The 26,349-nt window shown below is 57.8% G+C and overlaps 1 protein-coding gene and 1 long non-coding RNA gene across 11 annotated transcripts in view; one reads left to right on the top strand and one right to left on the bottom strand.

Annotated features, from left to right (window-relative positions):
- The window catches only part of Tmem51 (transmembrane protein 51), a 47,102-nt gene extending 20,753 nt beyond the window's left edge, over positions 1-26,349 (bottom strand). For 4 of the 8 annotated variants that reach the window (XM_078025332.1, XM_078025329.1, XM_078025335.1 and 1 more), the window contains exon 1: positions 25,968-26,349. The gene's annotated coding sequence lies outside the window, so the exon portion shown is untranslated. Of the gene's footprint in view, positions 1-25,375; positions 25,616-25,967 lie in introns of those variants that run through there. The other 4 variants (XM_078025331.1, XM_078025328.1, XM_078025334.1 and 1 more) reach the window with 1 other exon arrangement.
- Positions 1,299-9,367, top strand: LOC144367887 (uncharacterized). 3 transcript variants are annotated; one of them, XR_013427459.1, is made up of 3 exons: positions 1,301-2,184; positions 2,326-3,759; positions 3,908-9,367. It is a non-coding gene; the product is annotated as an uncharacterized LOC144367887 (long non-coding RNA). The 3 variants fall into 3 exon arrangements; XR_013427458.1 differs by having other exon boundaries at positions 1,313-2,184; positions 2,326-6,475; positions 6,658-9,367; XR_013427457.1 differs by having other exon boundaries at positions 1,299-2,184; positions 2,326-9,367.

Here is a 26,349-nt window from a genome sequence, read left to right as displayed (position 1 = left end):
CTCTCTGCCGGCCCAGCTCATCCCCACCCACCTGGGGCCCTGGGGCCCCCTGGGCCTTTCCTGGCAAGGGATCTGTACTCTCTGAGCTGGCTCGGCTCGAATCAGGGTATGGTTAGCCCACAGGCTCAGTCTGCACTTAGGAACTGTAACTCCAAACCTTTTGGCATCAAGTGGAAACACTGAAGCAAAGGTGGCCAGAGGGTTGGAGACTACAGGGGACAGGGCTGCTTCCTGAGCAGAGAGAAGCTTCCAGCATGCTCAGCCACACAACGATGGTAAAATCCCGGCTGCTACTTCCTGAGTGTTCCCATCAGCTGGGCAGAGATGGTGCTGCCTGGGAGGGTGGGCCCTGGGGTGGGGGCAGGGGCAAAGCTGCTGTGCCCTGCCTGCAGTCTCCCCCCAGTCAACAATCTCCGGGGTGCACACGACCTGCTGGCTGTAATCCGAGTATAGAGGACCCAGAGATGCACATCTCAGACAACTCAGCACCAATACCCTATGGTACTCAGCGCCAGTGCCCTATGGTACTCAGCGCCAGGCCCTATGGTACTCAGCACCAGTGCCCTATGTACTCAGCACCAGTGCCCTATGGTACTCAGCACCAGTGCCCTATGTACTCAGCACCAGTGCCCTATGGTACTCAGCGCCAGTGCCCTATGGTACTCAGCAGCAGTACCCTATGTACTCAGCACCAGTGCCCTATGGTACTCAGCACCAGTGCCCTATGGTACTCAGCAGCAGTACCCTATGTACTCAGCACCAGTGCCCTATGGTACTCAGCACCAGTGCCCTATGTACTCAGCACCAGTGCCCTATGGTACTCAGCAGCAGTACCCTATGTACTCAGCACCAGTGCCCTATGTACTCAGCACCAGTGCCCTATGGTACTCAGCACCAGTGCCCTATGGTACTCAGCAGCAGTACCCTATGTACTCAGCACCAGTGCCCTATGGTACTCAGCACCAGTGCCCTATGTACTCAGCACCAGTGCCCTATGGTACTCAGCAGCAGTACCCTATGTACTCAGCACCAGGCCCTATGGTACTCAGTGCCAGAACCCCTTTCTTTATAAATTCAAGTACCAAATAGTAAAGATCTCAAACAGGTGTAGGGGATGCCTCTTGTTTCCAGGTCAAATAGGTCTCGCTGTGTCCCCAGAGGGCAGAGAGCTAAGCCTGTTGCACAAGTGCCTGGCTCCTGGAGAGGGTCACTGTCCCCAGGGGACAGTCACACTGGGCTGGGGGAATCAGGCTGCCTCCAGGAGCGCCCCCTTTCTGGTTGTCAGTGTGGGCGTGGTCATTACCGGCCAATCGGAACGTCCTATATCCCAGTGCCCACCAATCCAGGCCTCCTGTTTCCCAGGGGCGTGGCCACAGAACCTGAGTCCTGGCTGCGGAGAATCCGGGCTTGCGACCCTGCTGGGCCAGTGGGAAGGACAAGGACAGATCTGGAGCTGCTGGGGCCTCTCTGTCGTCGCCAGAGGCTGCCCTGGGAAGAAGCCCAGGTGTAGGCAAGGAATGCTGCGCGGGGGGCGGGGCGCTGCAGGGGACACCCGTGAGCCCAGGAATCCCCGGACCCACAGCATTCCCTGTGACTGAACCCCCACACCCTCTCTTCTTACTGAAAGTATTTAAATAAACAGCGACAGCAGAACCGGACCTTAACTAACGGGCTCCTGCAGCCTCCGGACTTGCGCATCCAGGCCTTGGGGGCCACAGAAGGTTCTGGAAGCAGGGCAGAGTCAAGGCCCCGATTCCAGGGTCATGGGGCCTTTTTCCGAGACCACGACATTTTGAGGATGACCGTTTAGGCCACTCAACGAGACAGACAGGCCTGCAGCCCTTGTGGTGACTGAGGAAGGACATTACTTGGGACCGAGAGCTGGTTAATCTCTCCTAGAGCCACTGCCCTCGAACACACCGTCCCGGGGACATGGAATGGGGACGTCCCTGGGCAGCCTGCTCTGAAAATGGTGTTGCCAAGGTTAGACGGTGGGCTGGGCTCGGTGGTGGAGCGCTTGCCTGGCAGGCACCAGGCCCAGGCTGCCGTCCCCAGGGCTGCCATTAAAAAAGCCAGGCGCCAGGCGCTGCCCGTAATCCCAACAAGTGACAAGAGGGGCAGGAGGATCTCAATTCAGAGCAGCCTGGAGAGCAGTTGCCTACACCAGAGAGAGGAGAAAAGGAGGTGAGTCCGGAAGGCCTGTCGGAGCAGGCAGACCCCAGGGGGAGGGTGCGGGGGGGACACTGTGGGAATGGGGGCGAGCTGGCTCTGGGCCGGGGCCCCAGCGCTGCCTCTCTGGTCAATCTGGATTCTTTGGTCTGCAAGGCTGTTGCAGGGCGCGTCCAGCATGAGGTTTGTTCACCAGCCACCAGCCACCAGCCAGAGTCCCACAGGCCTTGCTGGGCCACATGGGGCCTGGGGGCGGCCACACTCCAGGACACCTACTTGCTCCTCCACGGCCGCTGCGCCCACTGCCGTCTGCACTGCTCCCGGGGATCTCTCCTAAGAGGCAACCATCTTTGGTCAAGATCCCTCCTGGGCTCCCTGTTGCCTCCAAGATAAAGCCCTGCTCCAAGGCCCTCCAGGGTCCTAGTGTCCACTCTACTCCTCAGGGAGGGCCGACCGCCATGCACGACCTCATCTAATTCTCCCAGCCCTTTGCACAGTCCCGCTCTATTGCTGAGCTCTGGAGGTACTGAGCAGCAGTACCAGTCACATGTCCACAAGTGGGACATGCAAAAATGTCTCTAGCCATTGACTAATGTCCCCTGGGAAGGCAGGGTCACCCTGGTTCAAGACGACTACTCTATACTATTGGTTTACAAAAAATGAAGAGGAGCACTGTCCCAATCTATATAAGATGACCCAGGCCGGCCGTGTTCGCCCCCTGGCAGGTGTGGCCTCAAATCCACCTGATTCCTGCCTCGTTGCTGCCTGTGCCCAAGCCGTCACCCTGGTTTCTGACCTGGCTCTCGCTGCTGCCCTTGCCCCCGGGGTCTTCTCCACTAAGAGCAGAGAATGAGCTCGAGAAGCATTCTTCAGCCAGGTCGACCCCCCTGTGTTTCCAACGACCTGAGAGTGAATCCTAACCCCATCCTGCCTTCAGGGTGCCCTGCCTGCCCCCGGCTCTGTCCTCGGCCCTGCTCTTCCCTGGCCACTCACGGGGAGGTCCAGGGACAGCTCCTGGGCAGCCCGTACAGATGCTCTGGGCCCCTGCGGGCCGGAAGCCTGCAGCCCACAGGCGAGCATGCACCTGTGAGCTGCTCCGGCTGCCATTGTCACCGGCTCCTGCTCAGCTGTCATTTCAAATGTCCCCTCCACCTCTAGGCTTCCAAACAGAACCTGCAAGTCGTAGTCCCCGTCGCTCTGGGTCTTCACCCCCTCCTGGCTCTCTTTGCAGCGTCTTATCTGCTGCCTCTCTCTCCGCCGCCCACACCCCAGGCGCCAGCCCTGTGGAGACAGGGACAGGGCAGACGGTGCCAGGCACAGAGACAGGCTCAGCAAACACCACGGCCGTCATCACGGGCCACCCACACGCTGGCCTTACCCTGAGGCCCTCAGTTTTCTTCATGGGAACTGGCGCGTTTATTCTTGCCACGGCGAGACCTGACAGGTACCATGTGTGATAAGAGCCATCTCATGAGTGACCACAGGTCTCCTGGCTGGTAAGAGGCCGAGGAGGGCCCCCTGGGCCAGCGGGGGCCTGATCCCGCTCCTGTGACCACACCTGGGGTCTCTGCCCAGCACCGGGACATCCAGGTAAACACAGCAGCCCGTTCCACAGGTCCCAAGGGAGGGGCTCTGCTCGGGCCAGTATCCAGCCCCCCCCCCCCCGTGCTTTTCCTGTTAAACAAGGGCCGGGTGGTTCCCCAGGGCTGTAGGTATAACCCCTGTACCCCGTCCTCAGGGAGGACACGGGAGCTCTCAGGTGAAGAAGCAGGTGACGTCTCTGCACCCCCCACACACACCTGCCATCAGGCTGGCACATACCCTCACCCTTAGGAGCCACCAGGTAAGTTACCGCTCATCTTCCCAGAGTTCTTCTTCTCTGGCCCTCCCTGTCAGTCCTCTCCCTCACACCAAGCTGCCTCAGGTAGTCACCTCCCTGGATTTAATCCTCAGGACAGTCCTTTACATATGGAACACAGGGTCCCAATTTTGCAAAATGAAGAATCCGAAGCTCAGAGAGGTGAAGTCATTTGCCCGAGGTCACACAGCCAGTCGGCAGTTGGCCCAGAGTTGAGCTCAGAGTGGTCCTGTGATAGGCATGACCCTGTGCACTAAAGCTGTGGGCCGTGGACCGGGCACTGTTGCCCAGGCCTTGACGGCTTCATCTTGCCACAGTGCCCCAGGGTGGGTGCCATGACCCCGTCCATTCTACAGAGAAGGAAATGGGGCCCAGAGAGGCCGAGCCATACTTCCCCAAGGTCACGTGGCCCAGCAGAGAGCAGGGGTTGGTGCAGAGGGCCCTTCTGGCCTGCGCTGCCATCCTGCTTCCCGTTTATCGTGGTCGCTTATTCTAACATACAAACCGGTCGCTGTGGGGCTTCCTGCAGGGGGCTGGGCGACCCGGATGGAGGATTCACCTTATATTTTGGTTTTCAACCCAAAGGGAACAGAGCAGTTGAGAAACCCACACTGTGGTTCCCAAGAGGCAGGCAAGATAATAAACAAGGAAATAAGACACAGAAAATAAACAAATGAAAGGGGCGCCGTCCCCGGAGCCCAGGGTGGTCCAGCCGGGCAGCCCCGTGGGCAGCTCATTCAAACCCGAGGGTCGCTGCTGGGCCCCAACCTCGGGAGCTAATGCCCCAGGGCAGGCCTTGAGGGTTTCAAATGAGAGACTCCTGTTAGACCCGGGGTTCCCAGGACACAGCTCCCAAAGGCTTAGCTGCACGCCTGTGGCCCAGCCTGCAGAACGTGGCCCCGAGGTCACCTCCCCCAGGCAGGAAAACACACTCCGCACCTACTGCAGCCCGAGCCCCTCCCACAGCAGCAGGGTGTGACCTGCAGATGGCGGCGGCGCCAGGTGTCTGGGCTTCCGGTGGCCTGGTACCTACAGACCCAGGTAATCCCACAGTGGCCTTTGAAACGGCACCAGCACCCCCGCTGGCAGAGGGGGACTCGGAGGCTCAGGGCAGCCAGGACCTGGCCCCAGGCCCCTCGGCGGGGCGGGTAGGATTTGGAACCAATTCTGCAGCCAGCGCTCAGCCTCCCTGGAGAAGGGCAGGCCATCTCCACCAGCCAGGGCTTCCCGCTCCAGGTCACCCGGGCCCTCCGTACCAGTCCCCGCCCACAAAGCCAAGGGCTGCAGGGGCAGCAAGCAGGTCACCGGCCCACTAGACCCAGCCTCAATCCCAGCGAGGACGTCTCTGAGCCTCGGATTTTGCTCTTAAAGTGAAGATTCAGTGGGGCTTCACCCACGGGGTATGATACAGATTAAATTAGCTAATACGGGTCGGACATCCCTAATCCAAAATACCAAATAATACACGATCCAAAGCTTTCTGAGCACCAACATGAGACCACAAGTGGAAAATTCCATGACCTCAAGGGACAGGTCAAAATCAAATGGATCTCCACTAAGAATATTATGAAAAAACTACCTTCAGGCTAGCTATGTGTAAAAGGTGTATACGAAACATAGACAGGTTTTGTGTCTACATTTGGGCTATGTACAGACAAACATTGCAAAATCCCAAACCCTTCTGGTCCCAAGCATTTCGGATAAGGTAGACTCTACCTGTAATAACAATAAACAATGTTTACTCAACGCTTCCATGCTCAAGGTTCTGTGAAGGAAGAAATATTGCCATGTTCATTCTACAGATGAAGAGTTCCAGGTTCAGAGAGGTTAAGTAACTTACATAAAAATGCACAGCTAGTTGTAGAGAGGTGGGGGACTGTGAGCGCCTAGGAACCCCCATAATGCACCCTGTCTTAAAAGATGTACACAAGACAGCTAACATGGTGTCTGCAGCATAACAGCCCCTTTACTCGGTGCCAGTGGTTATTCTCTGGATGGCAACCAGGGAGACAGGACCCAGAGGGGGCCTGTCTAGTCCTGCTCGGAGCCCGGCGCCTGGAGGATGTCTGGGCCCTGCAAGGCATTCCTGCCCCCTTTCCCAGCTCGGCAGGCCCTGTGATGCCTGGCCCCCGGCCAGGAGTTGCCAGCAACTGAGAAGGCTTTGTCTGTGGCTTAGGGCTGGTCTCCTCCATGGTCAGGAGACAGCCCTGGGGCCAGACTTTGGCCCTAATCGGGTTTGTGTTTAAAAATAGGCTCCCAATAAGTGTTCAGCATCTATCTTCAACTGTCCAGACGGGGGCCATGAGAACCTGGTGACGCCCATCCAGGCCGGGTCTCCAGCCGTCTGCATGGCCTGTGGAAAGTGCAGACGTGACTCGGGAGGCTGAGGCAGGAGGATGGCAAGTTTGAGGCTAACCTCAGCATCTTAGCAAGGACGGCAGCAACTTGGTGAGACCCTGTCTCAAAAAGTACACAGGGCTGGGGGTGTGGCTCAGTGGCCAAGCACCCCTGGGTTCAATCCCTGGTTCAGAAAGAGAGAGAGAGAGAGAGAGAGAGAGAGAGAGTATGCAGATGTCTGAGACCCCACCCGAGGCCAGCTGGCCGTGAGCTGGCCTTTTGGTTGACTTTAGACGCAGACGTAACAGGAGGCACAGACCTTGGAGCACAATTGCACGAGCTCTGACAACCTCCCGGGTCTGAGCAGCCACCGCCCCGTCAAGATGTGAGACATTTCCCTGACCCAGAAAGTCCCCTGCGTGGGCCTCCTCCCTCCCACTCTGTGGCCCTCTGCTTTGGGTCACCAGCCTCTCGGCACAGGAAGTGTCTCGGAACAGAACTCCTAAGCCACCCTGCCGCGGCTCACCCACGGTGCGGCCTGTGTCACAGTCCTCCACCTCCACCCGGCCGAGTGGCAGTGGACGCGCGGGTTTCTCACGGCCTGTCCACCGGACCCACCGACGGTCACCTGCGCGGTCTCCTCCTCCTGGCTGCTCTGGAGGAAGCCGCGGTGCGGCCAGAGGTCGGCCTTTCTCTGTAAATGCCCCGGGGAGCGGCTGCGGTCACCGGGGGACAGCACTCACGGTCACCCGCTCTGCAGGGGCAACAGCTGCTCAGGTGCTGAGGAGCCCCTGGAGGGTCCGAGCCTGCGCCGGGCCACGGAGGACTCCGCGTCCTAACAGTGACCCTTGAGTGGCTCCACATTTCCACTCGCGTTTTCCTCCGAGAGTCCCACGGATTCCGAGCGGTTTGTTCTGAGGGACGCGACCTGTGCACACCAGGGCCGGGGCCGTGGCCACCGTGCAGGGACCATCCCCGCGCCCAGGCTCTCCCGGGGTTTCCCACCTCCCCTGCCCGCAGTCCAGGGAGGCTTCAGTCCGTCCTCCAGGGGATCCGTGCCGTCTTGGAGGCCGGGGAGCAAGCCCGCTAGGGGTGACGGAGATCCGGCTCTTCCCGGGCCTCGGTCTCCTCATCGGTAAGATGGGTGCCCTTCTGGTGCGGTGCCCATGCCTGGCGTACTGAGGGCTGGCGGGGCGGCGCGTGGGCCCAGGAAGCACGGGAGCTGTCACTGAGCCCCCGCTGCCGTCTCAGGACCCCTGCATCCCCTCGCGTGCGAGGGGCAGGGTGGGTTTGGGATCTAGGTGGGGTCTGCGGCGGGCCTCTTCAGGTCCTGAGGCTCACCAGGCCTCAGAACCTGGCCCCTGGTGTGGACGCCCCAGGTGTGGACGCAGGAGGAGCCCGGGTGTCCCTGAGCAGAGGACGCAGAGGCAGGTGTGTGGGAGGAGGAGGGGGTGAGGCCATGGCCGGAGCCCAGCAGCAGGGCCAGGGACGGGGAACGGGGGCCGGTTTACTCTGCTGCTGGCCTCCTCTCAGCCCTGCCCTGGGACTTGCCCCCCACCCCACCCACCAGCAAGGCCCCAGGCAGGCCAAGAAGGTCTGCAGCCCTCACTGGCCCAGGGTCAGCTCGGCACAGTCCTCAGACCCTCTGCGAGGGGCACTCTAGGTGGGGGCTGAGGGTCCCGCCCCCACATTCGGGGGCCCTGCTTGGACTCCAGCTGTGTCCCTCCATCCTGTGGGTGAACCTGAGCCCGGCCTTCAGCTGGGCTGTGACGGGGGACCCAGGAGCACTGTCTCCGGAAGGCCAGCAGGTGGCGCACTTGGAGTCCCAGGAACTCAGGAGGCTGAGGCAGGAGGATCTTGTGAGCCCAGGAGACAGAGGCCAGCCTGGGGCAGCAGACAAGACGCTGCCTCAAGACAGAAAAAGAAAAGAAGGAAGGAGGAGAGGAGGGAGGGAGGGAGGGAGGCCCCTCCTGCCGGAGTCCAGAGGCGCCACCAGCCCGGGTGGCAGAGCGGCCCCGTGGGCTGGGCAGGTTATTGGCGGCAGCCCTGGGCCTGACCAGAGGTCGGTGGGAAACAGCGACAGGGCTCGGGGACAGAGAACGCGGCTCTCGGACATCTTCACCGCCTCTCGGTCAGCAGCGTGCTGGCCCTCAGCTCCAGCCACCTCCAGGTGCTCCTAGGGGACTGTTCCCTTAGCTCCCTCCTTAGTCAGGCGGCTCAGCTCTGCCACCAGGGTCTGTAATGAGGGGACCACGGTGGACCCCAACTTGGCGCACAGCCCACACGAGCAGGTGACCTGGCCTACAGGAAGTCTAGAAAGTGTCCCCGCAAAACGGTGGAGTCCTACCGTCTCCTGGGGGCCTGCGTCCCTCCCCTTGTCAGAGACGCCAGGCCCATGTGTCCAGGTCCTTGTCAAACAGTGCAACACCCAGCTGGTGTCCAGGGCCTGGGGTGCTGGTGACACCTGCCCACCCCTCTCTCGGGGTGGCTGGACTTTGCTCCTGAGCGGAGGGAGCGTCCCGGGAGGTGAAGGGGATTCCGTGTCCCGGGTGGGGGGTAAAGGACGGCAGATCTGCCTGGGCACAGGGGCCTGTCTGCCCCCTCTGTCCAGCCCAAGGGCACTCGGGTACCATAAGTGGGCTCACCACCTGGGGTGTACCTCGGGCCAGGACGCGGGAGTGGCTGTCCCAGGGGCAGGGGTGGTACAGAGCTTCAAAGTAAACCCTGCTGAATGAAGGTCACAATGTCACTATGGAACCCATTGTTTCGTCCAGTAATTAGGTGCCAATAATTGTAACAAAACAAAAAGGGAAGCAGATCACTGGGTGCTGGGCCGGAGTGGGGGAGGGGGAGGGGAGTGACCGCCAATGGCAGGTCACTGGGGGTGACGCCAGCGGTCGAGTTGACAAGGCGAGGTTTGAGCAGCTCTGCCAACATGCAAATGGCTGTCAAATTTTATACTCAGAAAACCCAAAGCACCACAATAAACCCAGCTCAGGTTCAGTCCTCGCCTCGGGAGCTCGATTCTCAGCAACGCCAGAACGGCACGGTCTCCCCCAAACCTCTTCTGGGGCCCACGGTCTCAACAGTCCCTCGCACGGGCTCAGCCGGTCAGTGGCTCCTGTGGTGACCTTGAGTTTAACCATGGCCACCTGAGCGTCCAGCCGCAGCCCTAGTGACCACCGTGTCCTGGGGGACAGAGTTCCGAGCAGGCCCAGTCCGAAGTGGCCTGGCGACTCCTCGGCCGTGGCCGGGAACCCTGAGGGGACTTTCCAATCCCTGCGGCCTCCGGGGTCCTGTCACTGAGCATCGCAACACACCTGGGAGACCGCGACCGACAGAGACGAACCCCTAGCCCCGACGGCTGGCCGGCCCTTTTCTGGGTTGTTCACGGCGGCGGCGGCGGCGGCAGCAGGACGGAGCTGTGGACAGAGACGGGGGTTGAACTGGAAAGTTCAAAGTCGAGTTCACACGGGAACGGGTTCGTTTCACTTGACTTTGTCATCAGTGCCCCAAATTGTCTTGTCCCTCAGAGGATGGGGCGTGGAGACGTGATTGCCACTAGGTGTCAAATGGGCTGGGAATGTCATTGTCCCCAGTGTCCCTTACCCTGTGGTGGGGCGTGGGGACACTTTCATCCACCTGGATTCCCCAGGTCCTGGCAGGGATGAGTGGAACCAGGAAGGACCTGGGGCCATTCTGTGTGAGCCCCTGGCTTGCAGGTAGAGCCGGGACCTCTGGGGGCGAGGCATTTTACCGTCATGTGGGGTCACAGGCCGGGGGAGGGGAGGGACAGGGACACCTGCTCACCACCATCAGGGCCAGCATTCTCCTCCCCCTGGGAGGGAGGCCCGGGAAGGCGGGGCCCTCAGGGACTCTGCCCAAGGTCATGGGCAGCGGGGGCTGAGCTGGGGACTGACCTGGCCCTCTGGGGCTCCAACCCCAGCGTCCTCAAAGCTGCCACTTCCCGGGCGCAGACCAAGCATCTTGGGAGCCAACTCAAAGGACCCCACCCAAGTCCCGACAGAATAAAGCACAACAGAAGCACAGAGAGGGTCCCAGAGAGCCACCCAGAGCCGTCCCCAGCCGGCCACCCGAGCAGCCCTCCCTCCCCGCGAGCCAGCTGCTCCCATCTGCGTCCTCCTTTGCCAAATGACCCTGCAGGCCCCTCAGTGTCCACTCCTGCCCCCCTCCTCCTCTGGGCTTCCCACTGACAGCGTCAGGGCATGCCACCGTCCTGGTGGCCTGGGCCCCTTGTCCCCGGCTCCTTCCACCCTCGCCACATGACCCTCCTCTCAAACCGGCAGCCCAAGGACTGCACCTGCCTGGGGAAGGGTCTTTGGGCGCTAATGCCAGTTACTTGTTTCTTTGCTACGGAGTCATTCCAGCGTGGAGAAGGAGCAGGGGTGACACAGGCCGAGCCCCAACACCCTGCTTCTCACCCACAACGGGCACCGGGGCTGAGTCACGGCTCTGCCTTACAGTTGGGGCCTGGCCCCCACTTTGCCACAGTCCCCACCACCCCCTACTGCCTCGCATCCGGCCAGACACTCTCCCCGCCCCTCGCTGCTCCTCGGAGGCACGCGCATCCCCGACTCCTGTCCTCGCCCACGCTCCGTGATCCCCACACTCATCTTTCTTTCCGGGGGTGCTCCCTGCACCCCACCCCTACTCCTCCAGTGGACTGTCTCCAGTGCCATCCCAGCCCCTACGCCCATCTTGTCTCTGCGTCCATCACAACATCAGAGGACACCCACAGAGCCCCCGCTCCTGGGGAGGGCCCGGACCACCCCACACCCTTAGACCTACGTCAGGGTCCTCAGGGCTGGCTCCGTGCGGGACCCCGTGACCCCGGCACCAGTGACCCCAGGGCCATGCTCTCTGCCAGGAAGATCAGCGCAGCCGCAGGGCACACCTGAGGGCGACCCTGATCCAGTCTCCCTGCTTGGCTCCCCACCCCCCAGCTACCCACCAAGGCCTGCCCTGCCCCCACGTCTCATTCCTCTCATTCCCCCTTCTCTCGGAAGCCTCCAAGGCCAGTGGGCGGGGCTCCATGACTGCAGACACAGGTCACTTGTACTAGTGGAGACTACTCGCCAATTAGAGCTGTCTGCAGGGTGTCATTTTCATTCCTGTGTCTCTAACTGCATCCTAAGTCGAGCAGGCGGGATAAATGCCCGTTCTTCCTGTGCCTCCGGGCACCTCCCATCTCCCGGGAACTCCTCTAACCGGGCGCAGAACGGCGAGCCTAGCAGAGTGGACCGATCTCTCTGGACTTCACTCATTCAGTCAGCAAACGTTAACTGAGCGACTACTGGGTCCAGGCTGAGGAAAGGCCTGTTCTTGTGAAATTTCTGATCTACGGAGAGGCAGTTAGAGGGACGGCCGACCCAGAGAGGCACGGGAAAACCAACAGGATGGTGTAGGAGTAAAGGAGGAAGGAGGGTGGTTCAGACACAGACACCAAGCAGAGTTTAGACTGACACAGTGAAATGACGGGACCACATGGCTGAAGGCTGAAAGAGTGTGCTGGGAGTGAGAACCCTCCCCTCATTCAGAGGTGCCCCTCCACTTGTCTCCGAGCCTCTCTGCCTCATGCTGATGGTTGTCCTTGAAAGGCCCTCTCTTAGTCAGCTTTCTGCTACTATAACAAAATACCTGACATAATCAATTTATTAGGAGGAAAGGTTTATTCTGGCTCTTGGTTTCAGCCCATGGTGGCTTGGTTTTGTTGCTGTGGGCCTGTGGTGGCAAAGCATATCGTGGCAGGAGCATATGGCAGAGAAGGGCTGCTCACTTTGTGGCAGTCGAGAAGCAAAGACAGAGAAAGAGGAGGAGCTGAGGCCCAAGATCCTCTTCAAGGACTTCAAGTGCAATGACCTAACTTCCTCTCGCTAGGCCCCACCTCCTAAGGCTCTACCCCCTCCCAGTAGTGTCACAGGTTGGGGACCAAGATTTCAACAAGCTTGGGGGACGTTCAAGAACCAAACTATAGCAGGCCCCTCCCTGAGCGCCCCCGCCCCTCCCGGCCTCGCGCAGCTGAAGTGCAGAACCCCGTGTCCTCCCGGCTGCTTCCCCTGCCTCGGGAATGACAGCCCCTTTAGAAGCCGCTTCAAAGCCACTGCCCCACTATGGAATCGCCTGGTCCAGAGGCACAGCTGTGGTCCACCGGGGAGGTGGCCACAGGAGTGTCACCAGCATCCGGGTGACAGATGCATAAACACAGACACCGGAATGTTGGGCATGGGGTGAAACGTCCCTGACCCCAGGGTTAAGAAGGGGTGTCCAGAGACAGCAGGGCTGGAAGGCAGCGTGGCTGCCACAGGGATCTTTTTATTAAAGATGGAGTTTGTGAAATTCACCTAAAGAAGAAGTAAGCAAATGGGATCTACACAAAACACTGGGGAAAAGTCCTTTAATGAGGTTGATGGATCTACCCAAGCCTCCCCACACTGAGCCGCAGCCCAGGGCCATGGCTTTGGAGGGCGGAGATCCATGGGGGAGAGAGCTGAGCCAGGTGCTAAGGCCGCCAGCGCACATTTCTTTCCCACGCAAACTCTTCTGGGGGAAAGGTCTCATTTTTATGTGCTGAAACTGCAAATTCTCACCTGAAGGGCAAGGAAAAATCTCTCTCCAGGTACCCATCTTGCTCTTGGAAGAGATTGCCCCTTGGCCACATGGCGTAGAGGTCTATAGAATGCCCCGCGATCTGGTCTTGCAGTTCACACTGCAGACTGAGCTGGGGAGGAGCCACACTCCTGCTTCCCACAGAGGGCGGGCCCTGCAGGGCCCCCTGGGTCCAAAGCCCAGCCCCACTGCACCAGGGCGGGCCTGTTACTGAAACCGAAAGAAAACCTGAAGGAGCCCTCATGGATGTCAGCTGACCCTGCGACGGGCGGGACGTGCCTGCTTCAGTATCATCATTAACCCAGCAAACCCTCTCAAGGGACGTGCAGCAGGTGTGAAGCCTGGGTCCCTGAGTGAGCCTGTGGAGTGAGCGGCGGGGGCTTTGCACAGTAGCTGCTGTGCCCTGCCTCGGTTTCCCCATCTGTCCTAGAACGATCCTGAGCACCGAGTGCCTGAATCTATGCAAGGGGGACTGGAAAGCTCGGCCATCGCCCCCACTTCCACCACCAACTCCAGACACTGGCCCTATCAGGGACAGTCCCCGAAACATCTGCGACTTGTATCACCACCGGACGCGGCTCTGCCTCCCGGGAGTTTCCCTAGACTCTTCTTGAATGTTCTTCAGCCTGCAAGCTTTCGGGAAGCAGGCCTGTCTACTCCCCTGAGAGAAGGTCCCGGGAGCCAGCTCACCCTGAGCAAGAGAGCGAGGCGTGTCCCCAGTGCCAACCCACTTCCCCCCCAGTGAGTCAGGATTCTACAAACAGAACCTCCTCCACCGGCCCAGCCAGCGTGGCTCCTCCTAGGCCAAGACCACGGGGTTAAGTCAAGGGCTCCACCGGCTCCTACCACCCGGCTAGGAAGCAACCCTACCCGGTCAGGACCTTGCACCCCAGGTGATCACATATCCACCCACCACGCATCCGTAAAGTGGCCGCTGTCCCGACTGACCGGGCTTCTGTGATGCCAGGCGCCCTCGGAGAATCTGGTGACCACTACTGACTACTGACAAATGCCCAGATGGACTGCTAGGCGTCAAATTTCAAGAGATTGGTGGATCCTTGAAGGCCCCCAGGGACCCGGATGTGACTCGTCACTAGTTTAAAACGACCTGACGATTTCAGAAGGATTCTGACCATTGTGACAGCTTATTGCTTTGGTGAACATCTCAGAGCAGCCTTTTAAAGCATCATCAGATGCAGAGACAATTTCTGGAAGGATGTACAAGAAATCAGAAAGCTTGGCACGCTCTGGTAGAAGGAACTGGGGGCCTGGATTAGACGGCGGAGATTTATATATATTTTTTATTGGATATTCTTTTACGTCGTTTTGACTTTTTTTCCTTTTTGACCCTGTATGTACATACATTACTTTGATACTTCAACAAAAACGGTTCATAAGACACTATTTTATTTTTGGTACTGGGGGGTTGAACCTGGGTGCTTAATCACTGAGCCACACCCCCAGCCCTTTTTATACTCTATTTTGAGACAGGGTCTTGCTGAGCTGCGCAGGGCCTAAATTGCTGAGGCTGGCTTTGAACTCGAGATCCTCCCCAGCCTGCCTCAGCCTCCTGAGCCGCTGGGATTACAGGCACGTGCCACTAGGCCCAGCTAAAACGCTATTTTAAAAATGAGAAAAATAATTTACAAAAATAAAATAATGTTATATCAGTTAAAACCTGTTCCTGTCCCATGGATACCTCCATGTCTGTGACCAGCAAGGGACAGGTCAGCTTCTGTTGGGTCTTTGACGTCGGTCATCACCGTTCTAAATGGACAGGGCATGTGCTGGCGGGATTTAAGAGACCCCCGCACAGACACGGGATCTCCTGCGGGGGGAGGAACTGGCCAAAGCCTTCCGAGTGGGTCCATCTTATAAAAAACCAGAGGCTCCACTCTGAGGTGTTTGCCCGGGAGAAACGAGAACCGAGGTTGGTGCTAAGACCTGCTGGTGCTGGGTCAGTTACCCTCGCCCCAAACTGGAAAGAGCTGAAACATTCTTCAACAGAGGAGGGGCCCAAGAAATGGGGCTCATGCACACACGGGAGCCACAGGGGAATCTCAGATGACTCAGGTTAGAAGAAGCCGGTCTCCAAAGCGTTGGTTTTATGGGATTCCGTTTATATGACGTCAGGCAGAGGGTACAGCTAAGGCAGAGAGCAGATCAGTAGTGGCCGGGGACAGAGGCAGGGTGGGACTGATAACTCCTGGTGGCAGGAGAGGATGGTGGGGGGAGTGATGGGAGTCAGGTGACCACATGTGTCCCAGGTGACGGCATGTGTCCCAGCTCAGAACTGTTCATCACAACAGTGGGTTTCACGGCCCCTGAGTTTAAATCACACACAGTGTCGGCAACACCCGGGGGTGTTTCGTCACCACTGCGTCTGTGCCCACTGTTGCTGCTGTGGTCACACGGGGCTCCTGAGCCTGTCAAGGGTGGCTGTTCCAAGGCTGAAAAGCCCTTTACAGTTCACAAAGCACCCAACCTCCTCGTAACCCCTCAGGACCCACAACAAGCCCTCGGGGGTTTAAAAAAATAAAACCGATTCCTCTTGCTATAAAAACAATGCTTGTTTGTAAAACACAGATTAGTCAATCTAGATTAGCAGAATGAAATCAAAACCACCCGCACCAATCAGGGCCCATCGAGATGCCACCCTGGAGGTCTGAACTTCCCTGCGTCATGTAGACAAGCATACCCTCGAGGGACCTGCTGCAGTTCCACGCCTCACCTTTTAAAAAATTGAGATGTAATGAATAACCACGCACACCGGCTGCGTCCCTGCACTGTCATTTTTGGTGGATGAGGGGTCTTCTGGGATGGCAGGACCCAGGATTTATGGCCAATCCCCAATGGCCACATTTAGAGTTGGCCTCTAATTTTATTGTATTATAAGATTATTATTATTTATTCCTATTTTAGAAACAAATGGTGTTGAAACTCAGCCCATGCCCGACCAGGATTTGTGACCCCAGATAGAAATTGCTACTTTTTGAAAAAGCCTCGCTGTGCATTTTCTTCTCATTTGCTCTCCCATCATGAGCACAGGATGGCACCACCTCCCAACACCAGAAATCTTTTTTTTTTTAACTTAAGATTTCAAAACTCCTAAAATATTTCCAATTTCATACGTGAAAGGCAGCATGGTTTGAATTGGCATTCCTTAAACGCCACAAGGTGAAATCAATCTCTCTCTCTCTCACGCACCTACTGCACAAGAGCATCTCTTCATCCTATTTCCAGAATAGGGCATGTGGCTTGTCCTTACCGACACCAAGGTCCCTGTGTGTGTCCAGAGAACCATCCCTTGTCCGTCATGTGTTGCAAATACTGCCCCCGTTTATCACAGGACATATTAATTTTTAGCAACCTCATCTATCCATCATTTTCTTGATCATTTCACCTTTTACCATCATGCTTAGTCACTTTGGAGAGGGAGAAACTCGGCAGACGCCACCTCAACCAGTGGTCAAGGTCAACCAGAACAATTAATAAATCATGCGACTATATGTAAATCCTGATGTGACGAGATGGGAAGGGCATTTCCCCTATGTAGGATTCCTTCCCAAACACAGAGTAAGAAGACACCACACAAACCCCAAAGAGGGACATCTACAAAATACCAGCCAGTTCTCCTGAAAGCTCTCAAGGTCATGAAACTCAAGGGAAGACTGAGAAGTTCACACGGACAAGAAGAGTCCAAGGGGCCAGGACGACTCAAGGCAAGGCAGGATCTTGGAAGGGATCCCGGAGCAGGACAACAGCAGCGGGAAGCTAGCTGGTGAAGTCCAAATAAAGCCTGAGCTCAGTCAGGCCTAATGCAAAGTCCGTAGTTTTCAGAAATACGGTCGCTCTCCAGATCCAGGGGTTCTGCACCCGAGGATTCAACCAACTTCAAATAGAAAATATACATATTTTTTAAAATTGTATGTGCAGACTTCCACCCATCCCCGTCATTATTCCCTAAACAGAACAAGAGAACAACTATTTGAATATTATTTGCATTGTAATTCAATGTTGGAAGCAATCTAGAGATGGGTTTAAAGTCTGTTTGGGGTGTGCATAGACCATATGCAGATACCACATCGTTTTCCACAAGTGACTTGAACATCCTTGGACAACTGTATTTAAGATGCTAACATTAGGGGACAGTTAGGTGAAGTGTTTACGGAAACTTTCCGTACAACTCTGAGACTTTCTCTAGAAATCTAAAATTATTCCAAAAATAAATAAAAAGCCTTGGCTTAGGAATGTTGCCGGACGCACAGCTGGTTTCTAATTTTGTTGCTACTATATATATATATAAAATAACTGTGGACCTTCATCGCTCACATGGTTATTAAGTGTTTCCTTGGGATAAAATGTTGGTCTTGAAATTACTGAGTTTGCAAAAGTTTTTGGACCATCTGGCAGAAGAGCAGAGAGAATAGGATGGGGAAAACCCTTTGGGTTCCTGAGGAGGAGAAAGGGGGTGTGGAACGTGGTCCCCTGTGACTGCTGCGGCCGGGGCAGCGGTGGTCACAGGTCTGGAAAGGTCAGCTGCGGCCGGGATCTGAAGAGCCCGCTGGGATCCGCAGAGATTTTAATTCGGGGCTCGACGCGGTTGCTGATTGGTTAGCTGACTCCTCCTGCTGCCCAATGAGGTGTAGGCTCCTGAAGACAGGGACCACGCCCCTCCCAGGCACCATTCACCTCAAAGCCTAGAAGGACACCTGTTCTGGGGAGAGAGGGGGGAACGCGGAGGCGGAGTCTTGTTTCCAAGATGCTTCCCCCCCCCCAGGTTTTCATGGTGATAAAAGTGTGCACAACACAGTTTCCTATCTCACCATTTTCAGTGTAGAGTTTGGTGGCCTTTAGGATGTTCATGTGGCTATCACCAACACCCACCCACAGAACCCTGTTCGTGGTGCAAAACTAAAACCCGCTTCCAAAACACAACCCCCGCCCCTAGCCCCCAGCCCCGGGGGCCATCAACCTACCCTCTGTGCCCCGGGGAACTGCGATCCGACAGAGCCCAGGTGCACCAATAGCTCCTCAAGACCCTGCTTCGAGTTCTTGTGAGTGGAGGGCAGGAAGTGGAACTGCTAGATCACACGGCCCTTCGATTTTATTTACTTTATTATTATTATTATTTGGGGAACTAACAAAATAGCTTTTAAGAAGAAATTATGTAAAAGTTTTTTCCCCACCCCCACCCCTCACAGCTCACACCTCCGGATCTTTGCACGCTGCACCCCCCCCGCCCCCCCAACAGGAAACACTCTGCTATGTGGAACTTCTATGTCCCCTTCCGATTTCAACTCAGACTTCACTCATCCTTCTCTCCGGTTGAGCCTGCGCCTTCCTGGCCCTGGGCTTCCGGATCACTCACTGGCTCCATTGCTTTGCTCCATTCCCTGTGGTCCCGCCAGGAAGATAGGCTCCCCCTCGGGGAGCAGGAGCTGCACTCAGCCCAGAGCAGTGCATTGGTTCAAAGCCTTCTTCCCTGGAGACACAAGCTGCAGCCGTCACTGTCTGAAGATAATAGTCACCCAGAGGCGGCACTGGCACAAAATCGCTGCCCTTCCAAACTGCAGCGAAGGACCTGTCAGACCCCGGGTCTCCTAGGTGTCTGAAGTGAGGAAGGTTTGAGAGTTCTTTCCTTCTTTTCTTTTTTAATCTCGCCCTCCCACCCAGTATCAACACACCACGCCGCCCTCACCACCAGGAGCCTGCTGGCAGGGTGGGGATTCACAAGGGCCAGGAACTCAATCCAACCCATTTCTCTTTCTCTCTGGCCAGACCAGATGTGAAGAGGAAACAAAATCATAAAATCCACCCAGAGTGGCTTGGGGTGTAGCTCACTGGTACAGCAGGTGCGTAGCCTGTGTGAAGCCCCAGGTTTAATCACAGTGCTCCGCCCCCCCCCCAAAAAAATCCATCAAGATTTAGAGCCACCTGGTTCTGCACCTTGAATAGGGGACAGGGCAGAACCTTCTGGAGACTGTGCATGGTGTGAGGCTGTGATCTCTAGAAGCCGCCGCCCCCAGCTGAGTTCTTGTCCTGGTTTTGCCAGGGCTGTTGGGTGGTCTGCATCGTGAGGTCAAGCTCCGGGGGGCATTAAAGAGAAGAAATGCCCCAACAGGAGCCGCCTAATGTTTGGTGCATTGCAGCCACATAAACGGAGATCAGCGTGGTGGTTTCAGGCTTTACGGTGAACGTCAATCAGAGCACACACAACCGCGGGGCCCTCAGGGGACAGAGCCCCTCTGTGTGTTTCAGGCCAGTTGCTGTCTTCGTAGTGGCTTTATGTCCTCATTTAGACGCTATGACTTGGATCTGGAATGTCCACCAAAAGTTCATGTGCTCTTGGTCCCCAGTGCAGCAGTGTCCAGGACTCTTAGGAAGTGAGTGGACCAGGGGCTCTGGGCTCACTGGGGGATTAGTCCACTGGTGGCTTCATAACTGGGTGGACTACGGGGGTGGCGGGGGTGGCGGGGGTGGCAACTCTGGAGGTGTGGGTAGCTGAGGAAGCAGGTTCCTGGGGGCCTCTCCGGAGAGGGCAGAGCTTGTCCCCAGCCCTCCCTCCTCTGTACTTCTCAGCCCTGGGGAACTGAGCAAGTTTTCTCAGCCGCACCTCTCCACCCGATGCTCCATCTCACCACAGGACCCGGCCGCCCGTGGACTCAAACTTCTGAAAACACCAGCCAAAATAAATCTTTCTCCCTTTTAAGTTTTTCCCCCCCCAGATATTTTGCCACCATGACAGAAAGCTGACTCAACAGTCTCCCCGCGGAGAGTCGTATCAATGGGGGCGCGAGGGTTTGGCCACCCCCTGCCCAGGGCCCGGCCTCTCCCTTGTGGCCTTAGTTTCTGGCCCTAAGAATGAGGAGCTAGGCGAACAGTGCTTTCCAGTTTTCTGACCTATTCTACTTTTAAAGTCTCAAAAATTTTAAGGGGTCTCTCACACCCCTAACATCTGGAACATCTGCAAGCGGAGCGTCCTTCCTGCTGGCCCCATCTCCCTCCCGACCCCCAGCCCTGTCCCCACAGACCCCTGAGTTACTTCTGGGACTGGTCCAAGGAATCCCAAGTTTCCCAGGATCACGGTATAAGATCTTGTGGGCTGCAGCAGGGTTTTCTAAGGCTCGTACCCCACAGTAAGAAATCCCTGTTATGGGGTGACTCGGTCCACACCCACAGGCAGATAACCAACAGCTTTCCTGAAGAATGCTTCTCAGGGCTGGAGGTGTGACTCAGTGGTGGAGCACTTGTCGGACGTCCCTGAGACCCTGGGTTTGATCTCCGGGGGCGGGGGGGGGGGGGGGGGGGGGGGCGGTCGGGACCGGGGACTTCTCAAGATGAAGCCAGTTTTAAAGACAGGTAGTGAGTGAAGTTAGGTAAATCGGTCTAATACTGAGTTAAAAAAAAAAAAAATAGAGGCCATTATTGAGAATGGAGTCCAGGAAAGCAGAGCAGCACTTGGGGAAATTAAAATGTTAATGTCCCGGAATTCATCCTAAGGAACTATGAATGAATCAGCTCCCAGCAAACAGGGAGGTGCTAATCCAAAACCACCCCAGGCCCTTCCTGCCCAGATCACTCCTCCAGCCCACCTGTCCCCCTCCTTTGGGGCCTTCATTCTGTAGCTGCAGGATAAAGGGAAACAAAGAACGTGAATGTGAAAAGTAAAAGAAGACCTTAGCTATAAAAGAGGGAAGACCTCCATGGATTCTGCCTTTTGGGTCCCCTTTTTCCTCCCGGGAGGAGTCCTTTCTGCTGTCCTTAATAAAGCCTCCACTTTCCACTCTTCCCGTGCCTTATACTTCAGCATTCGGGGAAGCAAGGACTCCTCACCAGTAAACAGCGGTAACAATGACAGGAAATGATCATTTTCTATTTTTCTCCATTTCTCCTTTAAAAGACAGCTGCGAAGCCACTTCACTGCCCGTCAGACCCACTAATAAGCTGCTGCTCACGGTCTGTCAAGGTTAGCCTGGAAAACATCCCAGACCGTCGTGACGGAGGATGTCTGGTGCTAACAAAGCTGTGATCCTGTTAGAGGGGGTGACCTCACCCCAAGAGATCCCAGAAGTGGGGTGACCTCCCTGCCTCCCCTGTCTGGGAGACAAAGTCTCTGCACACTGATGCCATTGAAACACCTCCCTCCCAAGAGGCAGGACTCAGATGAACAAGCCGAATACCGGCTTTCCTAGGGACCTGCTCCTACCGCCCCATGCCTAGCCCCAGGAGATCTGGGACCAGGGGTGGTGGTGGGGTGTGAGCACTGGCTGCTTAAAATGAATGCAGCTAAAACTCAGAAGCCACCTGGCTCGTTCCCTGCAGCCCTGTGATCTTTGGGTCACATCCATCCCGCCCAAATGGCTGACTTCTTCCACTTCCTAGAACCTCAGTGAGAATCTGTTTGTGCTTTAGATTTTGCAAACATCACTCCTTCTCAAACACCCACAGTGATGTAGAAAATGGCCCCCCAAGACCCACAGTGGTGGGTGACAAATTTCTTACGAACTTGGCAGAAAGAATTCTGGCCAAGGCAGCTGATCCAGCAGTAAAGATTGGCCTCCCAAGTACCTGCTGGTCACCAGGTAGAAGAAGGAGAGAACTGGCAGCTAGACCCTGTGTGGAAAAACTGTCCCTTGGGGCTAACACCACTTAGGGTGACACATGGAAAAGCAGGAAGATGAAATGACAGAGTGATCGAACTAACACACCACCTGCCCAGGTCACCGCAGTATCAACAGAGGCATCTGCAGCCATTCCTTCCAGGTTTTTACAAGGAATATGTCTGTCCGTCCTCTGGGTAGAGAACATTCCCTGCAGAGCCACAGTGTAAAGTCAGCTTAGCAGAGCACCAAAATCCCAGTTGCCACGGTGCACCCCATGTATTTGGGGGTCTTCGGCCTGACTCCTTTTGACACATCATGTGGACGCCCTGAAAATACTTGGAGTGTGGAGAGAAAGGGACCCCAGGACGGGGAGGAGGCTCTGCTTTATCTTCTTACCCACCCCCACCCAAGCCATCCTGAAAATCATCCAAGACAGAAATGGGGAGCCTGGGGTCTATTCCTGACCCTGGTCTCAGACAGTCCCTTCCCTTCCTCGGGCCTCGGAGTCCCCACGTGTAGGAGGGTGGACTTGCTGGTCCAGTACTCTGACCAGAGCGTTCAGGCTGGAGGATGCTGGGAATGGCAGATCTAGGGCAGGAGAGAACAAGGCCCGCGCGGCTGCTGGGCCCAAGTAAACAAGCCCAGCTGAGGGCCAAGCCTGCCCGGAGCTGGGAATCAGCCCAGAGGGTGGCGGGGAGAGGGAGAGCTTAGCGGAGACCCTCAGAGAAGATGTCTGGCCAGTGTCTGGTGGCTGTTCTGGGCGGGGCGGGACAGCTGGCAGGAAAACCAAGAAGCAGGCTGGTTCTCCAGGGAACACGAGCTCCCCGGAGGGGTGGCCTTGGCACCAACTGCTCCATCTAGGAGATGGGAGAAAAGGGCCCTGCCAGGCCAGCCTGGGCCTCCGGTGTGGGCTGCGGAGGAGCAGGACTCTATGAAGCTTCCAGAAAGATGAGATGCTGAGGAACCGTCGCACCAGGGGCGTGACTAAAACAAGTCTTTGACCTGAATGTGGCCAGGCCACCTGGGATCGGGCACAGACACCAGGGGGGGTCTAAGGGGATTGGGGTCCAGTCCCAGTTTGGCTGCTGTCCTGCTTGTCCTTGGGAAATCCCTCCCCCTCTGAGTTTCACTGGTCAAATAAGACTGACAGCTCTGACAGCCCGAAGCCTCCCGCACCTGAGGTATTCTGGGGTCCTCTGTCACCTGGGAGCAAAGGGAGATCTGCAGCTCCAATGGCAAGGCTCTCCCCAGCTTCAGGGCAGAGACCACAGAAGTGAAAGCAAAAGCCAGCAGCCCAGGCAGATCCTCATGAGGCTTCTGGGCTGCTGGAACATTCCTGGCACCTTGGGAGGCAATGCTTTCTCGCTCTCCAATCCCACCTGGGTCCAGAACTGGGGCAAGACAAGCCAAGGACCCAAGTGCCTTGCGCTCCAGCCTCCTCCAGTCCAAGATTTCCGAGGGGTTCTCTGCCAGCAAGACAGCATTTCCAGAACCGTGACTAGTAAAACCAGCCCCAAGGAAGCAGCTGCCCGAGGCAAAAGTCAGTGAGACCCACCCCTGGCTCTGGCAACCCTCCCAGATGGGGAAGCCCCCGGGCCTCGTGACAGTGGAGCCCAAGGGCAGGAGAGCTGGAGGGCTGGGGCCCTGCGCTCATCACCTCTCTCTGGCAAAAGAGAAGGCTGGAGGTTGGACCTCTCAGGGAGTCCCCAAATTTTATGCTGAACCAGTGGTCCCATGTGAAGGCCACATGTAATACTCCCTGCCTCTGTTCAGGCCTCCCGTCTGGCTTCCCGCTGCCACTGCCCACCACCAACCTGCAGCCGGCTTTTTCTCTCCTAGAGATGTGATCTCTCCATGCAGCCAGAATTATCTTCTAGCCTTTTTTTTTTTTTTTTTTTGCAGTGCTGGGATTGAACCCAGGGTCGTGCATGTGCTGGGCAAGCACTGTACCGCTGCTGTGTTCCCAGCCAGAAGGTAGTTAGTGCCTACCCACAGAAAGGGCTCAGGTAACATCTGCTGGATGGTTCCAAGAGAGCCCTGCCGGTCCAGTGGGCCCATTCCAGACTCGTCCCCACTCCCTTCCTGGTTCCCCACCCTCCCACTAGCCTACCCTCCCCACCTGAGTCCTCCCACCCAGCACAGGTCTGCCTGCGGTGCTCCACCTCCAGACACCCTTCCTCCCAGGTCCCCTGTGGACTCCAGTTTCCTGTCGACTCATCTAATATTCCTTCTTTGCAGGACCTCCCTCCCCAGTTATTTTCTTTCTAGCATTCTCTCTTAAGACTGGTAACATAACGTACTCCAGAGCACCTGCTCTGTACTCGGCACAGACACCCCACTTTGCCCTGGGAGGTCGCCATTCCCATTTCACAAAAGAAGAAACAGAGGCCCAGAGGGGTGAAGTGACTGACCACCATCTGTCACGGCCAGCGAATGGTGTGGCCTGACTGTAACAACCACCCTCTGTGACACTGGCCACTACTGTCCAACTCGTTCACTAGGCTGGGAGCTCCCCAAGTCCTCTAGAGCCTAGGGGACAGGACAAGTCCTGAGCCATGCTCCAGACATCCAGGACACCATGAGAAACAGCTTCGTGGCCAGTCTCCTCCCCTTGCCTTCCTATTGCCCTTTTCTCCCGTGTGTGTGTGTGTGTGTGTGTGTGTGTGTGTGTGTGTGTGTGTGTGTGTGTGTTGGGGATGGGGGTACATCTGGTAAGAAAGGGAGGAAATATTTGGAAGGAAATGGGCTCCTTCCCAGATCCTTTTGGCCCCACTCCATCAAGTCGGGAACCTGGTGGGACAAGTCCAAGGGTGGAAGTTGTTCTCAGTGGACCTTTCACTACAGGAGCTAGCTTCCAAGTAACCCTTCAAAACAAAAGCCAGAACCTGCCCCAGGGCGGTCCCTCCACCTGCAGCCCCGCGATGGCCCCGCCCACCCCGCTTTGGAGGATTCCGGGAGCCCAGACCACCAGACCGGAGCTGAAGGACCGGTCCCGGGACACACGTGTCATCCCGGGGCCGCCTGCGGCATCTCCCAGAGGAAAATGTGCAGGTTCCCGGCCTTCCACACCCACCCTGGTGGGAAAGATTCCTTCCTCCAAGTGACTATCCTATTAATCAGACCTGCTGCGCCCCTGCCGCTGTCCTGCGCGCCGACTTGAGATCTGATGGGGATCCGGCGCTCCCCCAAAGTTGCCCAGCTTGAGCCTCGCAAGAATGCCTCGTCGTCTCGCCCCGGGACACTGTCATTCCCACTTGACAGACAAAGAAGCCGAGACAGGGCAGGACCCGAGTTCCACCTCACCGCTCCCGCCCGGTCTCTCCCCTTTACTTCTAGTGAGTAAAACAGGCGCGCACGAATCTTAAACTGTAAAAAGCCACAAAGAAGCGAGGGCTGGGGAGGAGGGTCCTCGCGGACGGCGCCGAGCTGCTGTTCAGGGACCAAAGCTCTGCTCAGGATCAGGGGTGGCAGGTGCCTCCGCCGAGGCCCGGGGTTCAGAACCCTCCGGGAGGATGGCTCTGGTGCTGACCAACAGGGGGCCCCCGAGGCTGGCCGCCTTCCCCCTCCGTGGCCCGCCGGCCCGCGCGGTGCGGGAGGTGGGGGTGTCGGTCGCTGGCGGGGCGCGGCTGCCGAGAGCTGGGCAGCGAGGCCGCCGGGTGGCAGACTCCCCGCCGGACACTCTCGGGCGCCTGGGCGCACCACCCGGGAGCCTCGGGCTCCCCTCCTCGGCCCCACCGCGCGCCCACACACTCCTCCCGGCGCCGCGGCGCAGACTCACCCGGGCCGCTGCGGCTCCGGCTCGGTCTCTGCCCGGCGGCCCGGGGCTGGGGGCTCCGCGACACCCCCAGCCCGGGCTGCCTCCTCGGGGACGCGGCGATCGCGGGCAGGGGGCTCTAGCGAGCCTCGATCGGGGGAGCGCGGTGCGGAGACGGAGCGTCGCCGGCTCCGGGACCGGGATGGGGACGCAGGAAGCGCGGCCCCGGAGCGCGGAGAGCAGGAGGGAGGGACCGCGGGCGGCGGAGGGCGGCGCCGGCTCCGAGTGGCCTCCGGCCGGGAGAGGCGCCGCCCACCAGCCGACCCTCCCTCCCGGCCTCCGCGCCACCCCAGCCCGGGGGCCCGCGACCTCGCCGCGGAGGGCGGGCAGCAGCTCTCTCGCCGGCGCTGCGCCCACGTCCCCCAGACCCCGCCGGAGTCCATAAACCGGGTGGAGGCAGGGAGGGAAGCGCGCCCGGATCGCCCCTCTCCCTGCGAAGGGCGGCGGGTCTGGGTGGGTGGGGGGCTCGAGGCCCCGAGCCCGCGGCATTTATGGCCTGGGCCCCACACCCCACCAGGGGCGGTGTCCCCGCGCCTTCACCTGGCCGAAAACTCACCTCTCCTCCTTCTCCGGGAGGCCGCTGCCTGGCTCTCCACCCTCGGGCTGGCGGGTTCAGGGCCGGCGGGTTCAGCCCCGGCCGAAGCCTGGCGAGGTGAGCGAAGGGCGGAGGTAGAGAAGGAGGAAGCGAGTTTTTAAGAAGCGAGTCAGCTCACGCCTTCCGTCGGGCTCCCCACCCACTCCTGGGTGGCCCGGGCACCCTCGGTATCGCGCGTCGAGCCCAGCCTGGGTGGAGCCCATTTCGGGTTCCTGCATCCGAGCCCGGGACTCTCCCCTGCCGGGGCCCATGCCCAGGTTTGCAGAGAACTTTCCCAGCGAATCACCGGCGGGTGTCTCCCGTCCCGTGGGTGACGGACGGGTGGCCCGCCTCTGCACGGAAC

Source organism: Ictidomys tridecemlineatus, chromosome 11 (genome assembly GCF_052094955.1).
Source record: "Ictidomys tridecemlineatus isolate mIctTri1 chromosome 11, mIctTri1.hap1, whole genome shotgun sequence".
NCBI classification, from domain to species: Eukaryota; Metazoa; Chordata; class Mammalia; order Rodentia; family Sciuridae; genus Ictidomys; species Ictidomys tridecemlineatus.
This window is presented reverse-complemented; position numbering and strand designations above follow the sequence as displayed.